Source organism: Pelodiscus sinensis, chromosome 4, assembly GCF_052426305.1.
Source record: "Pelodiscus sinensis isolate ZL-2025 chromosome 4, ASM5242630v1, whole genome shotgun sequence".
Lineage (NCBI taxonomy): Eukaryota > Metazoa > Chordata > Testudines > Trionychidae > Pelodiscus > Pelodiscus sinensis.
In genome coordinates, this window is record NC_143055.1 from 90738296 (window position 1) to 90761104 (window position 22809).

General features: G+C 43.9%; 1 long non-coding RNA gene across 1 annotated transcript in view; it reads left to right on the plus strand.

Annotated features, from left to right (window-relative positions):
- The first annotated feature begins 21228 nt into the window (after nucleotides 1-21228).
- LOC142829588 (uncharacterized) overlaps nucleotides 21229-22809 on the plus strand; it is a 187211-nt gene continuing 185630 nt past the window's right edge. The window contains exon 1 of the long non-coding RNA XR_012904135.2: nucleotides 21229-21791. This is a non-coding gene — a long non-coding RNA (uncharacterized LOC142829588). The remainder of the gene's footprint in view (nucleotides 21792-22809) is intronic.

Here is a 22809-nt window from a genome sequence, read left to right on the forward strand (position 1 = left end):
GTGACTGATTTTTGTTGTGAGTCAGAGGTCCTGGTTATAAGGGGGCAAAAAGATTCTCCACTTTTGCCTTAGGTTCTTAACTCTGCATTCCTTGGGCTGTTGTGCCTTTAAGTCAACTTCAATAACTCAGAAAATCATAGTTTATTCCCAGTTTTACCTCTGGACTATTGTCTCGTTACTTAGACTTAAGGCTAAATTATGGATTTACCACTAAGGGGCTCATTATCACAACTGAGTGAACAATCAATTCAGGCACTGCCAAAGATCTGTTTGGGGGCTATAAATCCTGTCCCACATACACAGTAAACACAATCCAATCAAGCAATGAGTCCTGTTTACCGCACATTATATAACTAAAGAAGTAGCTGAGTAAAGCCACGAAGCACAGAGGTAGCAACAGAGGGGTTAAACTATAGTTTGATACAGATGCAGACTTCATTGTATTTCAAGGTGAAAACATTTTTTCATGCTTGAAAGCTGCTTGCCAGGAAAAGAAAAGAGGCAACACCTTAGTGTGAATAATAAGCATGGTCCATAGCAATCCTGCAAAGGTCTTTTTCAGTGTTGTAATTAGCTCTGAACTCAACTGAATCCTTATGCCATGACTCAGTGGATGTGAAATAGATTGAGTAGCTGTGAAGTGCTCAACACACTTGGAAAATAAAATTAAAGTAAACAAAAAAATGCCTGTTTGAATTTGCAAATCAACACTACATTTGGGGTGCTTTGACCATAATATTTCTGCCATTATGGTTTTTATTTAAACTTGTTATCTTGTGTAAGATATTATTTAAGAAGGCCATCTGCTGCATATTTTCTTGTAATAAAATTTGATGTTGTAAATATAAATAACACCTTTGTTAATCCCATTGGAAGGGGGAATGGCTTCAGTTAGAAGACATTCAGGAGTGTGACTTTAACCATACAGATATAACAGTCTCAATGTTACCTTGTTCTTTTTTTATAGTTTGCTTTAAAACCTCCCAAGTGATTTTATTACTATAAGCTACTGAACCATATCTGCATAACATTAGGTGCAGTTTAGCTTTCCAGTCCCTAGAGGTCTCTGCATATCACATTTTAGATTACTGAAGTCCCTGCAGAAAGCAGTTTGAAAATGAGTTCTGAGGGGAATGTGTACGCAATATTTATGATCAGGGACACTATCATAAGAATTTAGTTATCTCCAATAAGTTAAAGAAGCTAGGGGGAAAGGAGGAGATGGGAAGGAAGACGAGACTCCTATGTTAACACTAGCTAAAGCCAAGCACAGTGCAACGCACTCTTCAATATTATTCCTTGGGCTTCAGACAGGCAAACCTTTTGATCTTCAGTGTTCAAGCAAAAGGTGGTTGAACCCAAAGTATCGATTCTTCTGTTACCTGCAAAGTTCAGAAAACATTCCAATCTTTTAGGATCCACAATCAGCCTCATCCAAGCATGGGGTCCTAGAGCCAGCCTTTTCCTGGCCATCTTTTTCCTTCTTCATGTGGTTGGTCCAAACTCTAAAGTCTCTCACAAGAAGCCCCTTTCTGGTCCCCTACAGTTATACTGGCAAAAACCTCTAGTTAGGGATTGTCACTGTGGTACACGAATGTTGATACTGGTATAGCTTATGCTCATTTAAGGAACCAGATCATAAGCAATATCAGAGTAAGTACAATTTCTTGAGAGCTTCTTTTCATTCCCATTTACAGATTATGACATCTTTGGTGTCAAGCTGGGGGACTGCATAGAAAAGCCCCATCCATGGGGGAGGGCAGAAGTACTCTTTTGCTAGGAAATAGTTTGTTCCATCTATGACACGAGTGCATCCTCTGACCACTTCAGTTCTCTCCATCACTGAGGGTATGTCTACACTACCCCGCTAGTTCGAACTAGGAGGGTAATGTAGGCATACCGCACTTGCAAATGAAGCCCGGGATTTGAATTTCCCGGGCTTCATTTGCATAAGCGGGGAGTCGCCATTTTTAAAACCCCGCTGGTTCGAACCCCGTGCAGCGCGGCTACACGGGGCTCGAACTAGGTAGTTCGGACTAGGCTTCCTATTCCGAACTACCAGTACACCTCGTGGGAAGCCTAGTCCGAACTACCTAGTTCGAGCCCCGTGTAGCCGTGCTGCATGGGGTTCGAACCAGCGGGGTTTTAAAAATGGCGGCTCCCCACTTATGCAAATGAAGCCCGGGAAATTCAAATCCCGGGCTTCATTTGCAAGTGCGGTATGCCTACATTACCCTCCTAGTTCGAACTAGCGGGGTAGTGTAGACATACCCTGAGAGAGCTAACAGAACTACCTCTCATGGCCACAAAACTTGTCTTTTTCCAGTTCTTGTCACAGTACAGTTGGGCCACTCAGTTACTTGAGTTACCCCCAAAGCTGGTAGAACCTTTGTCCAACAGGGGGTTTGAAAGATGTGCCTCTTTCTTGGTTATATTTCCCTAAGACTGATGTGGGTGCTTGGGGGAGATTCACATCATATTCCTGCACATGATCTGTCATATCTTTATTCCTCGGACAAGGAATCACGACAACCAAAGCTGCCAGTGTACTTAGCTTCCCTAAGTCTTTAACCATTCTTCAGAAGTTACAAAGCCAGCTTCTGTGCTGAGGTCTTCTGCAAACAGACGTAAGATGCACACCACTGCCCTTACTTCCATACCATCCTTAGCATTTAGTCTAAGACCAGTCTCTGAGACAACAGCAGGGGAGGAGTTGCCAGATGAGAATCTTGACACACACACACCATCTGGCACCACAGACTTTAGCATCCCCTAGATTGTCTTCAGCACTGAAGGCTGTTCCAGCATCATTAGAATAGACAACTCTCAATGCCAAATGCAGGGCACAAGAATATAGAGTCTCTTTTGACCCAATGTGGGGTATAAAAAAAGAAAGAGGGACCATCCAGATCCCCAGAAAGACACTAAGGGGAAGAAGAAAGAGACATTTTACTTTTTGCACCAGTAATGAATGTTATCTTGCCAATCTCAATGTCTCGTTTGGACCTTTTCCTTCACAGCTTAAGGCCCTGGTTCCAATTAACTCATATATTTCACTGGCATATATGCCACCTATGCCATTGCTATCCCCTTTCTTCCCCAGAGAACCTCCCTTGAGGTTCTTGGCTAATACCACTGCTGCTTGATATGTGCAGCGACATTTGTTATATACCTCAATCCAAAATATTTTTGAGGAGCAATGGAATTCTTTGGAGCCAACCAGGCAGGCTCCTCTGATCCAGTGCAAGTAGCCTTTCTACTTCCCATCACCAAACTCCTGAAGGACTTCATGCAGGGCCGCTTCAACTTTTAATGTAGTTTTAAAATCAACCAATCCACGATTTGTTGATGCAGGGTCTGCTAGATGCAGGCAGATCAAACATGGTGCTGACTTTGGCATTGATAATATTATTGGCATAAGAGGCACTTTTTTCAGCAGCAAGAGCTTTTCTGGCACAGATCTAGTTTCAGGCATTGTCTTTACACTGTTGCTGTGTTCCAGTCAGTGTCCACACTGCAAGCTGCAGGACTGACATGGCTTCATTTGCAAGATTTATAGAGTATAATCAAATGAATGGAAGCAGACTTTCTCAGGGAAAATGAAACAGTAATCCTTAAAAAGAACATATGCATAGCATGCCTCTTTAAGGGTACGTCTACACTAGCTCGTTAGTTCGAGCTAGGTAGGGTAATGAGGGCAAGCGGAGTTGGAAATGAAAGCCAGGATTTAAATATCCCAGGCTTCATTGGCATGTTCCCGGGTGCTGCCATTTTTAAATCCCCTTGGCCGAATTCTGTGCCCTCATTCCACGAGGAATAATGGTAGTTCGAATTAGGATCTTTAATTCGAACTATCTACTCCGTGCCACGTGTAGCCGCGAGCACGGAGTTCGGACTAAGGGGGATTTAAAAATGGCGGCACCTGGGAAAATTCCAATGAAGCCCAGGATATTTAAATCCCAGGCTTCATTTGCAACTCTGCTTGCCCTCAGTACCCTACCTAGCTCGAACTACTGAGCTAGTGTAGACGTGCCCTAAGATGAAATCAGTGCTTTATTGGCTTTCTGCCCTGATGAACATAAACATGCACAAAGTTTATGGGAAGAAAGTATCAACTGCTGTAAGAAACCATTTCTCAAAAGGTATGGTCCACCTGGATCACAGCTTCCAGAGCACATACCCTATGTGTGTGAGATTGGAGTCTTTTGGCCAGTGGGAACTTGGATGTTCCTGCACCTCTCCCTCATTCCAGGGAATAAAAGCTACCATCCCTCAATTCCTTTACCAATATAGAATCTCAGAACTATAGGACTCTAGAATCAGGGAAGGAGGGCAGGTCCTGGGATCCATGTGCATAGTACACATTAAATAAACTGTCCTTTTAATTGGTTAAGAAAGTTCTTTTAATTGTTGACATGCTCCTATTTGTAGTGACTAGCAAGTAGTAAACATACCATTGGAAGGTGTGTGAAGAGGTGCACCCTCTCACTGGCAGAGAGAAGACTAAAGAGCTCTTGTGGGCCTGTTTACCACCAGGATGCATATTGCATAGTTTGAGCTACTGGGGGAGGTGCTTAAAAGGAAAGCCTGCGATAGGAAGGGGTGGTGAATAGGAAAAAGGCTGTTTACTGCAGGCAGACTTGCTGACAGGGAGACCACAACAATCCTCACTACTCCTACAGCAGCAATACCCAGCCTCAGATCAGTATAAAGAGGGGGTGGAGTTGTGCCCCGTTTACACATAGCCACTGAGTTCCAGGTCCCCCTTTCCTCTATTTTCCCACAGACTCCCTCGTCCTACAAGGAAAGAGACAAACTTTTTATTTGTTAGATCCAAGAAGCCCCTGGGGGTTGTCTGTTAGGGTGGAGAGAAAGAAACAGTATAGGAATCTGAAGTGGGATCTATAGGGGATCCCGGTCTCCAAAAAGGTGGATGCTTCTAGTACAACTTACACAAAAATTGCAGGGCACGTCAGTTGATTCAGGCATCTGATTTTGAAATTTCAAATATGGAATACTGCAGAATAGAAGACTCTGATGTTTATAGGTGGCTTTAGGTTGGTTGAAGTGGATTTTTCTATCAGTTTAATGGAGATGACCTCTTGCAAAACCATCATCTGTATGTCTATGGGATGTTTTGCTTGCCAGGTACACTGATATCAACCACCTTTACATTTAATAGAGGTGAAGCCTTACAAGCTCTTTTACATAAGTGTAGTAATCTCTGTGACCAATAAGTGAGAGATATGCTCTTCTAATAACATTGGACAAACCTGTGGGCAGTTGACAAAGGCCAGCGTTGTTCAGAATCTTTCTTGTGGGAGACTAGAGTCAAGATCAGTGAAAGTTTATCTGGCTTTTCTGAACTCCTTCTTCAAATTGAAGTGAAGATTGGTTATTGTTATTTCAAGGCTCACTGCAGTAAAAAACATTTGGATTACATGCCACAAAGGGGTCGCCAGCTGTGGTGATTTCTTTTGATTACCCAGTTATCAATATATGGCTAAACTTGGATATTTGCCATCTTCAGCAAGCTGCTAGGCTAGGTAGGCAGTTGGTGAAAACTCTTATAAAGACCAGAGAGCAGGGTCAGAGTTTTATAGTGAATTTTAAGTTCCTGGAAGTGATTTTCTTCTGTGCTAGGTGTATGGAGATAGAGAACTATAAACAACACTTGAGGGGATTGTAGAGGCCAGAGTCACCATCTGGAAATTGAAACATAATTCATTGAGGCATTTAAGGTACGGGTTCTGCCAAGCTCTCAAATACAGCATCAGATATTCTGCCAAAGGAAGATTGAATGCACAGCATCTGAGGAGGTGGCAGACAGTTGCCTGTGTTGGAATCTCTGCTTCTTCCTGAGTGATCGTGATGCACTACTACTATAAAGGGGAAGAGACCCTGCTTCAATGAGCTTTGATGTCTAGCTTGCTTCCTTGCATCTGGGGCACACACACAAGTTCAAAGTGCAAGGCAGCCTTATAGTCTTTGAATAAATGGTGGCCCTGTGAGTGTTGGAGTTGAAGTCACTGCTATAAAAGAGAAGGTGTCCTACAATTGTTCAAACCTTTCTAGGTATTGCTAACAACAGGAATCATAAGGATCTTTGCATCACCATGCTGCCTGCATGTAGCTGTATCAAACCTATCCAAAAGCAGTCTGTAGGGAAGATTGGGCAGCTGCCTAAGCATGATTTGTGACAGTGGTTCTCAGCCAGGGGTACAGAGGTCTTTGAGGAGGTCATTTAGCCTGTTTTTACAGCAAACTACATAAAAAGCACTAGCAAAGTCAGTACAAACTAATATTTCATACAATCAATGACATGTTTATACTGCTCTGTATACTATATGCTGAAATGTAAGTACAATATTTATATTCCAATTGATTTATTTTATAATGATAAAAAGGAGAACGTAAGCAATTTTTCATTAACAGTGTGCTGTGACAAGCATCTGTTTTTTATTATTTTTATGTCTGATTTTTGTACGAAAGTAGTTTTTAAGTGAGGTGAAACTTGGGGGTATACAAAACAAATCAGACTCTTGAGAGGGGTATGGTAGTCTGGAAAGTTTTAGAACCACTGATCTATGATGAGTGATCCTGGCATTGAATGTGATTAAAGAGAGCTCCAAAGCCTTTGGGAGGGACATGATGTGTCATTTTTGAATGGTGTCAGTATTGATGCTGCAATTGGTGTCACACTCCAATGCATCATATGGTAAAGCAATGCTGCAGTCAATATTTAGCTAAACTCTTTATCGACGGTCCTTTGATGGCTGTGCTGTTTGTGATCCCTGCTTATCAGAATGCAGATGCCACTGAAGAAGAAAGAAGGTTTGAGAGTGAACTATACACAAGATGCTCATGCATCTTGCCCTCTGCCTCAGTGTTCTATTTGCATTTTTGGTACACTGTGGGCTAGGGAGAAGGTGGTTGGGAGTATATTCCCTTATATATAGAAAGAATGAATGACATTATCCTAGGGTATGTCTACATTACAGAGGTTTTTTCAGAAAACAGCAGTTTTTCAAAAAAAAAAAACCTTTAATTTTGTCCACTCTGAAAGAAAATTGAAAGAACAGATTGGTAATCCTCATTCTACGAGGAAGAAGCCTTTTTCCAAAAGAGCTCCTTCAGAAAAAGGCGTATGTGGACGGGGAAGAGGGAGTTCTTTCAAAAGAAAAGGAAAAAGCACAGGTGTCCTGGTGTCCACTCCATCTATAGTAATCACAGCTAACATGTGAGATAGCATCTACACTGAATGGATGCCATCTTTTGAAAAAGCAGATTGCTTTTTCGATGCACTTTGGCAGTGTGAATGCTCTCTTTTGGAAGAAGTTTTTCCAGAGATTGCTGGAAGATCTCTGGAAGCCTGCAGTCTAGACATAGCCCTAGTGTGAGACTCTTCCAGCATCCCTCAGATGAGATTTTCTATAGTTACTGGTAAGTAACTCTTTTCTATACTGGGACAGAGCTCTGCCCAGCATAGCTAGTAATAACGCTCACTGAAAGTCAGCAAAATGAAACACCACACACAGGTCTCGTCAACAGGTCTAGTAATTCAAAAGGGCTTCTGGCTGCTGCTGCTACCACAGGAGAAGCAGTGGCCACGGCTCTGAACCTTTTAAATCAGTGCTCTAGGTGGCACTGAGGGCTGGCTGTCCTCCTGTCCTGCCAAGGGCATGAAGCCACCACTGCCCCCCCCCCCCCGACTTTGCCCAGGAGCCCAGCAAATCTGTTGGCCTTCTTAGACACGCAATTCTAAAGGCACAGCTAATACTGTAGACCTATTTCTCAGACAACTTCTGGACTCTTGGATGCCATACCCTGTCTTCCAAAAGGAAATGTGTAGTGTCTTAGGTTAGACTGGCAGAACACAACTAGAATTGACCCTGAACTGTTCATCCAATGCCCTTTGTATACTCGAGATGTTTAGTCCAGCATAATTTAGGCCTTGTCTATCTATTTATAGTATTTTTCATTTCTGGCAATCAGTGGAGATAGACATGGGCTGATTCCTAAGTTTAGACTAGAACACTCAGGTTTGCAATGATGGAGCTAACTGGGTTTATCCATGTTGGAGGCAGAAATAGATATTGATTAGTACATGCAAATTCTTGTAACCTTGTATCTACACCTGAAGCTCACTAGAGGTGCACTAAACTAAGTGTTGAACAACAATTGTTGTAGCAAGACTATTCTAAAATGTAAATAAGGCTGTATAATAACACTATCTCAGAATAGGCGGGCTGATTGATCTCCCATACCATACCCAACAGCGCACAGACCTAGTGCCATGAGGCAAAGAAATGGACAGACTATCAGAGGCAAATTTCTTTGTTTACCCTTTTCACATAAACAAAGGTAGCTTGTTATGAACCAGTGGAGTTGCTGCCTTCATTGCCTGGGCCTTTTGTTTTAAGGACAGCACCATTGTGTCTATGTGGAAGAAGAATTGAGGAGAGGACACTGTGACAAGATGTCATTAACTATGAGAGGGAAGCCTTTTGACAGAGAATATACAAGGTAGATATTAAACAGCAGCAGTCAAAGATCACTAGGACAGCAGCTTATTTGCATAAGTACGGCCATATGAGGCCATGCTCAGTTCCATAGTGTATATACTTTGTGCAGGGGATACATTTGCACCTGTGCCTTAAATGGAACATTAAACATTGAGTCAGGCCAGATGGGGGCTTCAGAATTCCGGATTGGGCTCTTAAAGAATTTGTTTAATTTGTTGCTTTTTACTAACAACCTACTTCATGTCAACCAACTGTACAATGGATTTATTTTCAAAATTAAATGTGTGTTTATTTACTGAACTGTACCACTTTTAAAAAATTTCTTCTAAGAAGGCAAGGTACTTGAGAATTTTCTGCTTTGGGATTTATATTATATTTGTAAATATAATGTAGGATTATAGTGAACACTTTTATAAAGTGTAACACTTAAATATTTTTTGGTTTTGTTCTTAAATTTGTAAATTCTCATGAAAGATGCTGTAAGTGGGACTATTCAGAGTTAGCAGAGAAACCATTCTTAATTTATCTGCCTGGGCCTAGGTGTTGTACCACACATAATAGCATTTAATGAAGGAGATAAAGTTGCCCACAAGAGACCTCTTTATCACCATTAAGAAAATAAGTTCATTAATATAGTTTAAAAACCAAGTTACACAATTACATGCGCATTACTTTAAAAAAAAAGTCAAAGGCCCTGCTGGGTATATTGAGTATTTTAATAAATATCTTGTTAGAAGAGCACACACAGTGCACAGAGGCAGCACAGTCTTGGAATAGAACCCAAGTGTAATGTTTAGCATTAATGTGTATTCAAGGGCCCTCTTATAGTGCAGGCCACCTTGCACTCTGGTGTGGCACCACAGATGATCCCTGCCTTGATGATCCCTACCACAGATGATCCCTACCTTCCCATCCCAGAGGATTTATCTAAATTTTATCCTACTTACAGAAAGTGAAGAATTGTTTCTTGGAGAGAGAGAGACATTTCTGTCTCCCTCAGCAGCTGGAGAAAAAAAACTGTCAGGACAAAGGCGGGAACCCCAAAAATTCCTTTGTCCTAGTTTGAGATTCCTACCTACATTCCTATTGGCTAACTCTACCTGAGTTAGGTATGGTTAGCCCCTTAGTCCCTAGGCTGCTGACTAACCGTCATGATCATGACACCTACCTTCCCAACCCAGAGGAAGTGGACTTTCAGATAAGAGTGCCCCCTGTTCAGGATCTTCTTCATTAGCAGAAAAGGCCTATACAAAATATAAACAAAGCCTTCATCCCAGCTTGTTATCTGAGGGACAGTCAGCGGTCTTCATTTTTTGTCCTACCTGAGTCCACTGCTCACCTCTGCCAGTGAGGAGCCTCAACTCAGATCCTGTTCCTGGAGTTGTTTTAAGAGTTGGGGTCCATGAAGATCTGTCAATTGCCACTCTGCCCCAGGGAAGCATGTAGTACATGGCCAGCCAGACTTCCTGGATTACAGACCACCTTCTGCAGATCTCCCTTGAGAAATATCCTATATTTGGGAGCATGCTTTTTAGGCTCTCCGCTGTAGGGAGCTCTTCTGGGAACTTTTTAGCCCTAGGAGCCACCTTCTCTCTAGAAACATCTTCTCCCCAAGCACACCCGCCCTTACTAACCTCACATCATATTTGTATTAGTTCCAGATGCTCACTTATGAGTTAAGCTTTAAGTAACTCTGAGGGGCAGACAGTTACCCTCAGACAGGCTTTTAGAAGACCATCATGAGTGGGCCCCAATCAAGATTAGGTCCCATTGTGCAGAAGCTGGGAAAATATTGGAGAAGACAATGGCTCGTGTCTAGAATAGCTCACAGTATAAAAAGAAAAGTGACCCTCACATGCAGGCCAGGAGCATGAGGAATATTTATAAAAATTGTATATATTTGATTATGTTCATACATACTAGGGGGCTGTGCCCTCTGCTTCCTATGCTCACCAACCCCACTCTCTCTGGGGATAGATGTCTGGCCAGGGGGAGCAGGCTGGGGGTAGGAGACTGTCCAGGGGAAGGGTGTAAGAGCAGGGGAGGGTACAGGAGCAGGCTGGGAATAGGTGTTTGGCCATGGGGGAGGGATCAGGATTGGGCTAGGGATGCAGGGTCTCAGTGGAAGGAGAAGGGATGGAAGGGGAGGGTCAAGCTCAGATGGTGAAGGGGACCCACCTCCAGCAGTTCCTCCCTCATGGTACAGCCCCCGTGTGTGAAGCAGGAGCCGGAGCTGGAGCAGCTCATGTCCAGAGAGTATAACACAGAGGCTGCCACAGCAAGTGGATGAGGATGGAGATGGAGGTGGGCAGTGGCAGCGGCAGCATGTGGATACTGATGACATGATGATGTCATTCTGTCATCCTGCAGGAAATATATGTATGTATGTTTGAGATAATAAAGTGTTAACTATCCTTAGTCTATCCAGGTTAAAGTAGCAGGATTTGTTGCAAGAGTCATTGAAGCCGAGGTAGGTGTAGAGGAGAGAATTGAAGAGGAAGAGTGTCGTGGCCTTATGGATTTGTTCAGAGAACATATACCAAGTGTAAGGGCAGCAAGAAAGAAGGCAAAAATGTTTGTGTGCAGCTGACAAACTGACGCAAGATAAAGCTGTCTTTGTTGGTGAAGCAGAGCAGCCAGGGGAAATACATCTCTGTCTTCTGGGGTTTTTTTATTATAAGGACTAGAGGCTTGAACTTTGCACAGTGAGGCTGGGGAAACAGTGAAAGGATGTGTTGTTAAGTCTGACAAGAAACGAAAATGATCTAAGCATTTATCTTTTGCCAGAACACATGAGGTGAGGGAGGATGTTGTCATAAGAGATACTGGAAAATAGAAGATTACAACAGTCAAGATAGGAGATGAGTTTGGGTGAGAGTTTTGGCTGCATAGAAAGGAGAGCGCCTAAAGGAGAGCACCTAAGCCTTATTTAGGATAGACACAGAAGGATTTTGGATACCAAATGGATGTGTGAAGCAAAAAGAGGGGAAATAAATGGTTAACCACAACTGCTGCAAATACAGTAAACTAACTGGCCTACTTGACAGCCAGAGTAGCAGCCAGATCTGAAATCTGTGTCTTAGGTACATGTAACTTCAACAGTTCTATGTATTTACATACTGCTGTTAATTATTATACATAGAATATAGTATGCAGTTGTAATGGCTGTTTTTTTCATTGTGCCACTTTTAGCTGCATAAATCTGATGCGATGAAACAAATGCCAATCTTGCAAAATCTTGACACATTTCTGACTACACACAGTGCATGAAGTTAAGCACACATGGCAGACCTTTGCACAAGGAGGATCCTAAATTGCAAATTGGGGGAGGAAATCCTGTTACTCTCCGTGTCTAGTATAATGGGGCTCCAAATGCTTAGGATTTGGGGAAATATCAGAATAAAAATTAGTCAGTCATTTCTTAACTTTTGAGCACTTTTTTTTAGCCCTTTTTTTAAAAAAAAAAACTTACCTTGCAACAGCTGCCGCATTCTTTCGAAAGTAAATTGAAAGAATGTGGCAGTTTTTTCGACCGTGGAAAACCTCATTTTACAAGGAATAACACCTTTTTTGAAAGTGCTCTTTCGGAAAAAGGCACTATGTAATGCAAACTGTGCTTTTTCGAAAGAGAGCATCCAGACTGCCTGGGAGCTCTCTTTTGAAAAAGCAGCTTGCTTTTTCGAAAGTCCTGGTTGTAGTCTAGACGCTCTTTTTTAAAGAGGCTTTTTTGAAAGTATTTTTTGAAAAAGCCTCTTTCGAAAGAGGCTTGAAGTCTAGACGTAACCTTAATGTAGCTGTTTGGTTAGTGGAAATTAAAGCAAAAATGAATGGGGGATGGATGTGCCACTATACTGACTGTCAAGTTAGGTCAGGGATGGGTAATAATTTTTGCCTGGGGGCCATTTCAAAAAAATTTTAAGTAGCCCTGGGCCACCCCAGAAGAGGTGGGGCCTAATCAGGAAGGGGTGGGGCCTAACTGGAAAGGGGTGGCGCTACCCCACCCTCAGACTATAATAAGTCTGGGGGTGATGAGGCCCTTTGCCCCCCTTCCCACTAGGCACCAATGGCCTGGAATAGTCTTGGCATGCTACCCCACTTCCAGGCCAATCAGGCCCTGCGGGTGAGGGAGCGTGGGAAGCCTCCTCCCAACCTGCGAGGACCACGTGGCACTTTGAAGCACCACGTGCTTCTGGCAGGGCAGGAGGAGGCTTCAGGTGCTCCCCCGCCCTCAGGCTCTAATTGGCCTGGGGACGGGGGAGCAGTAGGCCCCCTGCAGGCTGGATCCACCCCCTTGGCAGGCCAGATCCAGCCCTGAGAGCCCCTTTGGACCACCCCTGAGTTAGATTATCAGAAAGGTTTAGACCTTTAGATCAATGGGACAGAACTTTACCACTCGAGTTAATGGAGTAACTGATACCAATAGCAGACTGTTACACTCTAGTTGAACCAGGGGAGATAGGATGCTGCTAGTGGATTTTTCAGATACTCATTGACAACAAAAGTATATAGAGAGTGACAAATTTAGGAGAGAGATTTAGGTGACAAATCTGAGGAACTGTCCCAAATTGAAGTGTCATTAGAGAAGGTTTTGTAACAAATTGATAAACTTAACAGTAACAAGTCACCGGGACCGGATGGCATTCACCCAAGTGTTCTAAAAGAACTCAAACGGGAAATTGTGGAACTATTAAATGTGCTTTGTAAACTATCCTTTAAATAAGCTTCCCTACCTAATGATTAGAAGATAGCTAATGTGACGTCAATATTGCCAGGTGATCCTGGCAATTAGAGACCGGTAAGTCTAATGTCAGGACTGGACAAATTAGTTGAAAATACAGTGAAGAATAAAATTGTCAGACTCATGGATGAATATAATTTGTTGGGGGAAAGAAAGCATGGTTTCTGCAAAGGGAAATCAAACCTATTAGAGTTTTTGAGGAGGTCAACAAACATGAGAACAAGGGGTATCCAGTGGAAATTGTATACTTACATTTCCAGAAAGCCTTGGACAAGGCCTTAACGAAAGGCTCTTAAGTAAAGTAAGTTGTCATGGAATAAGAGAGAAGGTCCTTTCATGGATTTATAACTGGTCAAAAGACAGGAAACAAAGGATAGGAATATATGGTAAGTGGAGAGAGGTAACTAGTGGGGTCTTCCAAGGGTCTGTCCTGGGACCAACCCTATTCAACTTATTCATAAATGATCTAGAGAAAGGGGTAAACAGGGAGGTGAAAAAAATTAGCAGATGATACCAAACTGCTCAAGATAGTTAAGACCAAAGCAGACTGTGAAGAGCTTCAAAAAGATTTCACCAAACTAAGTGATTGGGAAGCAAAATGCCAAATGAAATTTAATGTTGACAATTGTAAAGTAATGCACATTAGAAGAAATAATCCCAACTATACATACAATACGTTAGTTAATTCGAACTAAGCAAATTCGAACTAACAGATCCAGACTAAAAAACTAGTTCGAATTAGCATTTTGCTAATTCAAACTAGCATGTCCACATTAAGTGGACCCTGAACCGGGGTTAAGGATGGCCGGAAGCAGTGCCGGCAGGGCATCAGATGAGGACTTAGAGCTAGCCGAGGGCTGTGCTTAAAGGGACCCGACCCCCACCCCGGACAGACAGTTCTCAGGGGTGCCCCGCTTGCAAAGCAGTCCTGGCTTGGAGTGCCCTGAGTGCCCACACTGGGCACATCACACCACTCGGCCATCAGACCAGCTGCACTTGCCGCAGGCTGCCATCTGGGGAGAAGGGGCAACTGGGGGGCTGCAGGAGAGCTTCCACCCCCAGAAGCCCGCAGAGCCAGCCCAGACCTCCCCATCGGGGGCTTGTACCCCATTCCTCCCTCACCTCCTTCAACTTACCCTTCCCTAGCCCCCCTTCCTGATGTACAAAATAAAGAAAACGTGTGGTCAAAAATAGAATCTCTTTTTATTGAACAAAACTCGGGGAGACTGGGAAAAGGAGGTGGGAGAGGGGAAGAGAGAGGGTGGGAGAGGGGAGGGCAACTAAAATGATCAGGTGTTTGGAACAGGTCCCATATGAACAGAGGCTAAAGAGACTGGGACTTTTCAGTTTAGAAAAGAGGAGGCTGAGGGGGGATAGGATAGAGGTCCATAAAAGCATGAGTGGTGTGGAGAGGGTGCATCAAGAAAAGTTCTTCATTAGTTCCCATAATAGAAGGACTAGAGGACACCAAAGGAAAGGAATGGGTAGCAGGCTTCAAACTAGTAACAGAAAGTTGTTCTTCACAAAGCAAAGAGTCAACCTGTGGAACTCCTTGATGCAGGAGGCTGTGAAGGCTAGAACTAGAACAGAGTTTAAAGTGAAGTGAGATAAAGTGATGGAGGTTGGGTCCCTGGAGTGGTATTAGCCAGGGGGTAGGAGCGGAGTCCCTGCCCAAAGTTTGTGGAAGGCTGGAGAGGGATGGCACGAGACAAATGGCTTGGTCACTGTCTTCGGTCCATCCCCTCCAGGGTCCCTAGGGTTGGCCGCTGTTGGCAGACAGGCTACTGGGCTAGATGGACCTTTGGTCTGACTCAGTACGGCCATTGTAAGCTCAGGACTCAGGGTTGGGGGGTCTCAGTGGACCAACTTGATTTTCATGCACACCTGCTCCTGGGTGGCCAGGCTGGCAGCTCTCCTGCCCTAGACGGCCACTTTCCTCTGCCTAGTGCGGAGGTCGTGCACGAGGTCCACGATGTCTGCACTAGAACAGGCAGGTGCCCACCTCTTGCGGTCCTGGGCAAGTTCCCGGGAGCTGCCAGCCTGGTCCCGGGAAGAGGGGGAAGGCTGGGGGGCATCGGGTGGCTGGCTCGAGCTGTGCCAGGTGCAGGGTCTGCTAGCTGGGTGCTGGCAGGCTTGCACCTGGCACGGGCACCGTAGCCAGCCCGTGCCCCTTTAAGGGGTCCGGGGCCGGGAGGGGGGCAGTAGAGTTTCCCTGGTGTTTGCCAGAGTGGCCACCAGGGAAAAGCTGGGGAGGGCTAGCCTCCCACTAGTTCAAATTAAGGGGCTACATAGCCCTTAATTCGAACTACAGGCAGTCCCCGACTTACGCGGATCCGACTTATGTCGGATCCGCAGATACGAACGGGGCTGCCCCAGAGTACACGGACTGCCGCGGTCCTGCCGCCGTGTACTCTGGGGCTTTCTCTGCATCTCCCTGGTTTGCAAAGCTGCGGAGGGGCTCGAGCAGCGAGGCATCCCAGGCGCGCCTGGACTGCTCCGCTGCCGGCTTCCCCGCGGCTTTGCAAAGCTGCGGGGGGGCTCGGGCAGCGAGGCAGCCCAGGCGCGCCTGGACTGCTCCGCTGCCAGCTTCCCAGAAGCTTTGCAAAGCTGAGGGGGGGGGGCTCGGGCAGCGGGGCACCCCAGGCGCGCCTGGGCTGCTCCACTGCCGGCTTCCCCGTGGCTTTGCAAAGCCGCGGGGGAAGCCGGCAGTGGGACAGCCCAGACGCCCCGTGGCTGTCCTGCTGCCGGCGTCCTCAGAGGCTTTGCTCCCCGTCTCCCTGGTCTGCTGGTCTGCAGCAGACCAGGGAGACTGGGAGCAAAGCCGCGGAGGACCCAGGCGGCAGGACCGCTGTGCGTCTCGGTCCGCCGCCCGTGTCTTCCTGGTCTGCTGGGGTGGGGGGGGGGCGCAGCTAGTACGCCCCCCCCCCCCCAGCAGACTAGGCTTTTCTCCGGACGCCTGTGGCAGAGCAGCTGGGGTGCTGCCGGTTGGTCCCGCAGCCCCGCTCTGGGCGCTACTGGTCCAACCCAGGAGCACCCCAGCTGCTCTGGTCCTAATTCAGCCGCTGCTGGTCAGTTTCAGCAGCGGCTGAATCAGGACGCCTGGGGCAGAGCAGATGGGGTGCTGCTGGGTTGGTTCAGTAGTGCCGAGGAGCGGCGCTACTGGAGCAACCCAGCAGCACCCCAGCTGCTCTGCCCCAGGCGTCCTGATTTAGCTGCTGCTGAAACTGACCAGAGCTGACTACAGGAAGCCCAAGGCAGAGTTGCTCTGCCCCGGGCTTCCTGGAATCAGCTGCTGATCAGTTTCAGCAGCAGCTGACTTGGGGATGCTTGGGGTTCTTAAGTTGATTCTGTATGTAAGTCAGAACTGGCGGTCAGTTTCAGCAGCGGCTGAATCTGGACGCCAGTTCCGACTTACATACAGATTCAACTTCAGAACAAACCTACAGTCCCTATCTTGTACGTAACCCGGGGACTGCCTGTAGTAAGTTTGAACTAGGCTTAGTCCTCGTACAATGATGTTTACCTAGTTCGAACTAAGCGCTCCGCTAGTTCGAATTAAGTTCGAACTAGCGGAGCGCTAGTGTAGCGCCTATCAAAGTTAATTCGAAGTAACGTCCGTTAGTTTGAATTAACTTTGTAGTGTAGACATACCCTTGGACTTTTCAGCTTAGAAAAGAGGAAACTAAGGGGGGATATGATAAAGGTCTATAAAATCATGACTGGTGTAGAAAAAGTGAATAAGGAAAAGTTATTTACTCGTTCCCACAATATAAAAACTAGGAGTCACCAAATGAAATTAATAGGCAGCAGGTTTAAAACAAACAAAAGGAAGTTTTTCTTCACTCAGCGCACAGTCAGCCTCTGGAACTCGTTGGCTAAATTTACACTGCCCTCCCTTGGAAAAGAAAATATGCAAATAAGGGAAAGCGGTGAATATTGCCGCACCTTATTTGCATACTTAATGAGCTGCCATTTTTGTGCAAAGGGCTTTTGTGCAAAATCCTCCTCTTGTTCAAGAGCCGTTCTTCCTGAAAAAAGGTGGCAGAACAGCTCTTGCGCAAGAGGGGGATTTTGCGCAAAAAGGAGCCATGTAAACGGCTCCTTTTTGCACAAAAGCCCCTTGCACAAAAATGGTGGCTCATTAAGTATGCAAATGAGGCACAGCGATATTCACAGCTTTGCCTCATTTGCATATTTTCTTGCGTGAGAGGGGGCAGTGCAGATGTAGTCCTTGCTAGAGGAGGTTGTGAAAGCTAGGACTTTAACAGGGTTCAAATAGAGTTAGATAGATTCATGGAGGTTAGGTCCATCAATGGCTATTAGCCAGGATGGGTAGGAATAGTGTCCCTAGCTTCTGTTTCTTTGGAGATTAGTGACAGGAGAGGGATCACGTGAGGATTACCTGTTGTGTTCACTCCCTCTTGGGTATCTAGTATTGGCCACTGTTGGCAGACAGGATACTGGACTGGATGGACCATTGGTCTGACCCCGTATGGCCATTCTTATGTTCTCATGAAGATTCCTGGATTTGGTTCTAGGTCTGCAGGACAGTGTACTCCAGTGCTTTCCTGCCCCAGGCTTGTTTCTGTTCCCCTCCTCTCTCTCTTGTCCTCTCCTCTCCTCTCCTAAATACACACTTGTGCTCATCTCCTCTTCTGTGCCTGTCCTCCTTTTTCCCATGCTTTATCCAAATTTGTGATCACCTGTAACCCACTGTCCCATGTTACTATTTCACATCTCCCCATTTCTATCCCTTCTGCATTCCAGGGTGACTGCCTGAATCTTCCTCCTTTATGCTGCCTATATGCCAGAAGGGGAGCACTGAGAACACAGTATACTCCTAGCTTTCATTTCCGGTGCTGGACAGCACAGCTGCCAGGAGGAAAATTGCAGGGAAAATCCTGGGCTGGACTATACTCAGTTGTTCTGTAGAACAACTCACATGTCTAGCCTGAGAAATACATAGGCGAGGGGGTGAGGGTAGAGCATGCTTAACTGCAAATGGAGTCTTTGGCAAACTGAATTACCAAAGCCTCTCAAGCCTCTACTGCACATCTGCACATCTCCAGAGACTCATTACTTGGCCAAATTTGGGTGAATTTTCACAGGGTTAGCAGAAGCCATATCCTTACCTCCGCCCAACAGGAGAGCAGCTTGCAAAGTAGTGGAAATCAGGAGTCAATAAACAGCCAAATACATATTTTGTGGTTATTTGCCTGAAGGAGAATAGCATCACTTTGAATGATTTCATTTTTTTTTCTTTTCAAACCAGAGCTGGAATATGTCTGTTTATTATATTTTTGTATATTGTGAGTAGTGTCTGCTAAAGTTCCTCTCTCTTTGAAATAGTTTTGAAATTATCTGATTCAGTCTGTGATTTGCCCTATTTCTTATTTTACTTATATATTTTGTTTAGTCACATCTTAGCTGAATAAGGCGATATATTACCGGAGTTTTGAAAGGGGCTGCCCCACAGTCTAAATGATATCTCTTAAAATAAAGGCTTTTATCACAATGTATTATGAAGTTTTCTTTGTGGTGTTCTATGTGACCAGATATTTCAGAACTGAGGAAAATCTCATTAAAATGTGTGTTGTGACCTAGTGTCCTATAGCTTCCCCAGCAGCAGTGAGAAGGGGTGTTTGAGTTAATTTTGAAAGTGATAATTTGTGTGAGAATAATTTCTAACTAGGTGCTGGCACTATCATACTAGCTGAAAACAAACACCAAAACTCCCAAAACTGCAGAACTTCTCTCAGATATATTAGAAAATAGGGACATAATAATAGCACTTATGGTAGGTCTCTGATTTCTCTAAATATTTCATCTCCACTTATTTATATGTGAGTTCACTAAGGGTACGTCTAGACTGCAGAGTTTTTCCGGGATACGGAGGTATCCCAGAAAAGCTCTGCCACATCCAAGGAACACGTCTCCTTTTCTGAAAAAAAATTTGGAAAAGCAGACACTTTTTCCAGAATCCCTATGAACCTCGTTTTATGAGGAAGAAGGGATGTTCCGAAAGAGGCTTTTTTCCTGCCATTTGGCCCAGTGTAGACAGAGCAATTTTCAGAAAAGCCTCTTTCGGAAGAAATGCGGAAAAAGATACGCAAATTGTGGTTCTCAATTTGCGTATCTTTTTCCGATAGAACTTTGTAGTCTAGACATAGCCTACGCTGACCTGCCACCACCCCTCCTGCAAATGTTAGTAAGGATATTTCTAAAGTCTTGTTCCCACTATGATTTAAAACCTTCAGGGAAATATAGTGTACTAGTGTTTGATTGAAGTAAGTTCTATGTTTTAAAACTTTTTAATTATATGAAAAATTAGAAAATACCTGTCACTGGTACTTCATGGATCCTTTGTTACTCAGTATAGAGTGCATAGGGTTATTTCCAGCAAAAAACCACAATGCTAGCAATAATAACCTCCTACCATTGGAGGGAGCCAACGGCACTTATTCAAAAAAAACAAAACATTTCTGTAAGAGACAATAACTGACTTGACAAAACTGCTTTACCATTCATAATACTTGAATGCTATACTAAAATTATCAAGAATTATCATGTTAGCCTGAATTCAAGCACTACTTCAGAGGCTTGTTTTGAATTTATATAAAATTAAGGTGTCTGTTATGCTTTTGCTAAAGAGCTGCCTCACATTTCCCTGAGTACATGTTAATAAAGGATTAAAATAACACAAGCAGGACATTTAACAATGTACACTACAGGTCAAATTCTAGCCTCCTTTATTATTATGCAAGTCCCCTGCCATGTTACAGACAATATAAAGAAAACTATATAGAAAAAATAACTTATTTTAAAGGATGGGAGGGTGAGGTATTATGGGACAAAATGATACACAGGTCAGTGTTAGTATACGGGTTAAACCTCTCTAGTCCTACATTCTCGGGCCTGGCAACATCCGTTGTCCGCCATGATTTTAGTTAACCGGATGTTCACTAATCATGGGTGTATCCAGTTTTCTAATGCTCCTATAACATTTGTTTACAGCCATCATTCATGGCTTTCAGTGTTCTGTGCTGTTATGTAGCCCTAATTTACTCCTAAATGTCTCCTAGAAGCCCAGTAAGCAGTAGAAATGTTGGTAATGCTGGTCAATATTGGTAAATTCTTTGGTTCAACACTGGTCAGGTCCCAAGGGTGCCATACTAGAGTTCAACCTGTATTTATTTTTTTGCATTGGTATTGCTGAAATCTGGGACCAAGTGATCCCTATATTGTTCTGATAAAGAATGTTAGAAATTAGGCACCCATAAGGGATATCCTTTAAAGCAAAAGAAGGGGAAGTGACCTTAACTATGTCAATGCTATGAATAGTCCACTGTGTTTACATTCTTCTATATAAATGTATTTCTCAGCTCTTGGTCACATAGCTGAGTTTCACTTTCAGTTGACTAGCATTGAGTTAACGAACCATGGAGAACACCAGAGGGTATACACTAAATAAGAAAAACAACAAAGATTTTGCTCTAAATAATATTAGTTTGATGAATGTTGACGGAGTGCTCCTTTTCCTTTCTGGTTGTAACTAACTGAACTCAGAATACAGACCATTTTATTGTTTAGATTTTATAACTCAATATAAACAATTATTACTGGTGCAAGAATTTCACCTTTGAAGTGATTTCCAAATATTTTAGGTTGGAAACTGGCTTGACAATATTCTTCCACAGGGCAATAAGGGTAAATAAAACCTTCTTTAAGTGAACCACCTTGGCCTTCAGTCAGGACACTAGGCATGAGCATTTGCTAAATGCCAGTTTATTCTTCCCAGAACACAAAGATGGGGCCGGCTTGCATAATGGGCTGCTGATTGGGGTGTGATTGTACTTTACTCATTCCTGGCACAAATTAGAGTATCTTAAGTTATGTCTGGCTACCCATGTCCTCACGGGGCTATGTGGTTATTTCATAGAAGTCTTGCAGGGGTTAAGGTAGCACAGAAGGGGCTGCTTAATTACAGGCAGACACCTGGGGGAGAGAAAGCTTCAGAGAGTCAGGCTTGGGTGATGAATTACTAATGAAGGGCAGCTGAGAGAGAAGGTGGGACGTTTGTAGTGTAAGGGGGCTGCAGCTAGAGAGCTTTTCAGTTTGGTTTCTGGGTATAGAGAGGAAATCTTGGGGAAAGTAAAAGGCCTCAGGGCCCTGTCCATGATAGAAGAAGTTTACCCAGAATCAAGGGGGAAGCCTGCAAAAGAAAGAATGAAAAGATAGCTAGGGAAGGAATAGTGAGTTGGAGACTATGTAGATCTTGGCTGTTGTTAATTATGTATTCTGGGCTGGAACTGGGACTGGGTTCCTCCACTGTCTCCTGAGAACTGGCATAGGACTGGTGAAGGTAATGCCCAGGAAGGAAAATACCACATTGTTATTCAGATGGCTAAGTCCTGAAGACCAAGCACCCCATGTCATGGAGCACTGGAAAGACTTCAGGGCAAGTGAGCAATGGAAGGGGAGGCAGACAGGATGGTCCACAGACACAGCCAGGAATGGACTCTGCAGTAGTAAGTGAACTCTGTTACAGGTCATGATAGCAGTCAGAGAAGATGGCTAGGGTATTTCTGTACCTCACTGTTCCCTTTATGCTGGAAAGCTCTAAAGCAGCTCTGCCCCACCCTGAAGAGTCCCCTACACAGGACAAATGAGCAGGGATCTGGATAAATACAGTGTTAGTGCTCACAAAGGGTAGCAAAATGGGGCTTGTTATAGTTCTGTTAAAACTCATTTGTGGGGCATGTAGGCTTTAATTTGGGAACTATTGGCTGCTTAAAATACAAAGATTAAGTAAACACTTGAAATCTGGTGATTACAAGGTAAAAATAAAAATAGCTCAATCCTTCAATCTCTCTGTTGTTTAAATGTTAGGATCAAATGACCAAGTTTAACTTCAAAATTAAGATTTCTATATTGCCTCACGTTCATTGCTTTTAGGATATTAGTTTTTTTTTAAAAAATCACTATCACCTTCCTTACTGAATCCCTTCATTGCCATCTTCTGCTTTTATTACATCAAAGACCACTTAAAAACAGATTCCAAATCATAACTGAACAGATGAGTGTCCAAGTCATTACTTTCAGGATTATTAATTTCATCATTTTGATACTTCACTCTTTTATTCCTAGTAGGAAAAATATCAATGTGGAGTATAAATTTATATGAAGAGAAAGCAGCTGGCACATCCTGTTGGAATATTTGCTGACTTAAAATTTTAAATTTCCAGGTGGTTGGTACCAGTGCAGTGTGTAGTTGAATTCAGATGATCTGAAAGTGATACTTTCTTTGGGGCTTTAATGATCAAAGGTGTTACACACCCATGACTGGAGCATTTTTGTAATCCCTCTGTGAAAATACCTGAAGAGAATAGGCATATTGTTAGAACTGACTGTATTCTTCAGTTTTGCACTGCAAAGGCAGAAGATCCATTTCTGTCAGTGGGATTTTATAGAAATTCCCTCTGCAATAAAATACCAGCCTTAACTTAATGGAAATGCAACTAATGAAAATGCAGCTTGGCTCTAAAG